At 52.9% G+C, this 3,993-nt stretch overlaps 1 protein-coding gene across 2 annotated transcripts in view; it reads right to left on the bottom strand.

Moving 5' to 3' along the window:
* Positions 1-3,724, bottom strand: part of LOC109388272 (protein-methionine sulfoxide oxidase MICAL2-like) — a 99,505-nt gene extending 95,781 nt beyond the window's left edge. For both annotated transcript variants that reach the window (XM_019652860.1, XM_019652861.1), the window contains exon 1: positions 3,536-3,724. The gene's annotated coding sequence lies outside the window, so the exon portion shown is untranslated. The remainder of the gene's footprint in view (positions 1-3,535) is intronic.
* Between the last annotated feature and the right edge of the window lie 269 nt (positions 3,725-3,993).

Below are 3,993 nucleotides of genomic sequence, written 5' to 3'. Positions count from 1 at the left end.
AGAGAGAGAGAGAGAGAGAGAGAGAGAGGGAGGGAGAGAGAGAGGAGGGATATGAAGCCAGTCTGGCATAATCTTGATGACTATTGAAGGTGGATAACGAATATATGGGGCTCATTATATTATTCTCTCTATTTTTATCATGAAATGTTGATGATATTTTTAAACAGAGGACTTCAGTGCATCATGGTGGATATCATAATGAAGACCGGCATAAAGACTAAGGGAATACAGAGCAAAGAGAATTTGCGAGAACCAGTAAAATAAATCCGCTAAGTTCATGCGTTTTAAATGACATTTCACAGTGGAGTGGGAAGACATATTCACAAATGCTTGCAGCAGGTCCCTGAAAAACGTCATTTCTTTCAACCTCATTTCGTTATAACATTGATGAGGTGCCAAAGGCACTTAACCCTTGCTTATATCAATTAGCCTGTGATAAAGTGGTTTCACTGTTCAGAGTTTCACTTAAAGTCACAGAACCTAATGACGACATTAAGTGAGGACTTACTGTACAATATAAGGTAGGGAATAGTAAGAACAGCAGGGGAGCTTCACACACCAAGCCCCCAGAGTTCAGAGGATGGCCACAAAGGTTTCCTGCTTCCCTTAGTGCTTAATTCACCATGCAGACCTCTCTCTAGCAGACAAGGCCAGCATCCTATCTTGGTTACTCATTAGCTGTGTGACAGGGGCAAGTTTTAACCTTTCTGAGTCTCAGTTTTCTCATCCATAAAATGGGAATAACCCCACGCACTTTTTCAGAGGGCTAATGTGGGGATCAAATAATATAAAGAATGAAAAGTCCCAGCATGATGAACAGTATTCCATTTCCTGGCTCATTAAATACCAGAGACCCTTAGCCCTTGGATAGCTTCAAAGATTAGCAATGTTCAGTCCAAATCTTACACACATACTCACCCCTCCCTCCAGAGTCAAGGCTCTTCACCAAGAAGGCAGCACCTCTACCCTTCATTAGTAGGGAGTGAAAGGGGCAGGCCCATGACTGCAAGGCACACCCAGATGGGCGTGTAGACATGAGTGGAGTGAACAGAGACACGCCCCAATCCTAGGCAGGAGGGATTACCCAGCTGTTCCTCGGCTCCTTGCAGCTCCAGGGAATGGGCCTCCAATGACCAGTTATAACCAGCCTTAGCCCTTCAGCTGGTTCATGCTACAGTGTAACTGGTTGGGTTATTAAAATAGTCACAGGGATGTAAAGTACAGCATAGTGAATATAGTCAACAATGTTGTAATAACTATGTATATGATTTCAGATAGTTACTAGACTTATGGGGTGATCACTTTGTAAGGCATATAAATGTCTAATCACTATGTTGTACACCTGAACTAATATTGTATGTCAACTGTAACTGAAAACTAAATTTAAAAAAAAGCCTTTTACAAGCTTGCTGCCTCTAGCGCGCGCGCACGCACACACACACACACACACACACACACACACACACACACACACACTTAGTCTCAGGCCCCTTCCTAAAGATATAAACAAACAAACAAATAAGTAATGTGTAACTGGTTGGTATTAAGCTAACTGTGATTCTCTTAGAAGAAAGTGATGAGCAGAAAGCCAGAGCCCTGGCCTGAAAAAAGGAGGAGGTAGGGATAAAAGTGATGTCATCTTTTTTTATGACAGTATGCTCAAATTGTCACTTTTAGTCACCTTATAATCATAGCTGATATGCTCCAACACCTGCCCTCCACCTCCCTCCTCCCCCCCCCAAAAAAACTAGAATCACTTCTGAGGCAGAGTTTATTTCAGCTAACACAGTTCTCCACTACTATCCCAGAAGTCAATTGTCAGAGGTGAGACCAAGTCCATGACAGAGGCAAGCTTCCCCTCAAAATAGCACCCAAACACCAGCAGTCAATCTTTTCCTATCAAAGCACTGCCAACACCAGCCATCACCCTTGACTGGAGGACAGGATGGCAGGGGATCTGAGGGTTAAACAACTCGGGCTAACATGGGTCAGCTCCAGTGCTTTACCAAAGCAGCATCCCCGGAATCTGTGGACAGAATCTTTTCAGAGACCGGAAGCCTCCAGTCAGCCCACGATCCTGCAGCACGCACGGCACTTTCCACAGCCACAGGCCACTGGGCAGAGCACTGGACTTAGCTCCAGCACAGCTAAGCCAGGTTTAAATCCTGGCTCAGCCACTTCCTGTGTGTGACTGTAGGCACTCACCCTACCTGAGTCTGTATCCCCATCTCTAAAATCAGGAGGGCAAAACTCTGAGTTTTTGGAGAATAACCATGGAATCGGCTGAAAAGCGCCACAGGGCAAGACCTGTCCCCCAGTAGGCACTTAATCAATCTGTCTTCTCTCTGCCTCAAGGCGAGTTCTTACTGCCATTAGAGTCTCCAAAGCATCAGGTGCTGCTACCCTGGAGACTCAAAGCCCACTCGTTTATTAGTCCACTTGCCCTGGGAGGTGCCAGGGCATCCAGGCATGCAAAAGCCAGAGGGCCAAGCTGCCCCTGGCTTTCTGCTCTTGGGACCTATTCAGAAGGGTCAGGTTAGTGACTTCACCCTACACCTAAAGCACTGAAGACTGCAGCTGAGCGGGCAAGACTGACCACTTCAAGAGGGTCCGCAAGCTGCTGACTGCCCCTTCACCCCCGCAGGGCCTGGCGCACCTCCAGATAAAAGCTCTCTGGCTTTAAGAACCCAGGCTTCAGAATAAACAATGTGGAAGGAGACGCACGTTTACTCTGGTTTCAACACGCCTCTTCCCCATCCAGCAAAGGCCATTCCCAGCTCCGCCGTGAGGCTGGCCTAGGATAAAGTTAACCCCACCTGCTCCGGACTAGAAAGCCGGATCAGTGGTGGCAGAGGCTGCGGACAAGACCCCACTTCTCCCCAGGGCCGGTAGGGCAACGGCAAGGTGGGCGCCGCGGTCGCCCCAGCAGGGGTGCTCCTGAGCTTGGGGTGAACTAGGGTTGCTTGTGAGGCGCGCGGCGCCGGGAGGACAGCGCCGCGGCCCCTCCGGCCACCGCCATGGCCCCGGGCCCCGGACCTGGTCCCAACCAGCAGGCAGCCAGGCCACTGACATTTGGCCCAACTTAACTTCCTGTTGTTAAGGAGGGAGGCGAAGGGCGGGGGGGGCAGTGAAATGTGAGGAAAGAACGCGAAAGGCGCGGAGCCCAAATCGTGGGAAGCAAACTTTGGGGATGATCTTCCGCCCTGGTGGCAGGCGGTACTGTTGGCCCTCGCGCCCACCCCATGTTGACGTTTGGGGATTTTCTGGGCTTAGAATTGCCGGGTTTGGGTGTTAAGGGGAAGAGTAAGAGGTAGTTCGGGGTACGGATGGAAGGCTTTCATTGCATTCGAATCCGTTCAGAGACCGATCCCAGCAGCGCCACCTGCTCGCCCTGCGCCCAGCCGGGTGGATTTGAGGCGGGAGATGCTGCGGCCGCACCTGACCCTCCCGGACGCGGGCCAGGACTCAGAATCCAGGCTCGGCTGGCACGATTCCCGCCCGCGCTCCCCGAAGCCCTGCGTGGTCCCCGCCTTACCGAGAGCCGCGCTAGCCACTGAGCCTCGGGCCAGCTCCTGCCTTTGCCTCGGACGGCGGGCACAGCGACCGGGAACCGCAGGCCGCCTGCGGAGATAGGAGCTAGCAAGGCGGCCCGGAGCAGGCTTAGCCCTGCGAGCTCCCGCAGTTCTGCGCTGCGCGGCCAACAGGGCTGGGAGGCGCCTCCATCGGCAGCGCGGCCAATGACAGAGCAGCCGGGGCGCGACCCCACCCCCGGCCCAAGGGCTGCAACCAATGGCAACGCGGAGCGGGGCCCACCCCCCGCTCCCGCCCGCCCCGCCCCTGTGGGGCCAGCTGTCACCGCGGCTGCCGCGGGCGCACGTGGGCTGCAGCTGGGCCACGAGCACAGGGAGGGGCCCGGCGCTCCCACCTTGACCAGCACAGGTTTGAGACCAGTGTAGAGCTGATAGGGGCGGGGCGTGATGATGCTGCGAGATG

Source organism: Hipposideros armiger, unplaced genomic scaffold (genome assembly GCF_001890085.2).
Source record: "Hipposideros armiger isolate ML-2016 unplaced genomic scaffold, ASM189008v1 scaffold_188, whole genome shotgun sequence".
Lineage (NCBI taxonomy): Eukaryota > Metazoa > Chordata > Mammalia > Chiroptera > Hipposideridae > Hipposideros > Hipposideros armiger.
This window is presented reverse-complemented; position numbering and strand designations above follow the sequence as displayed.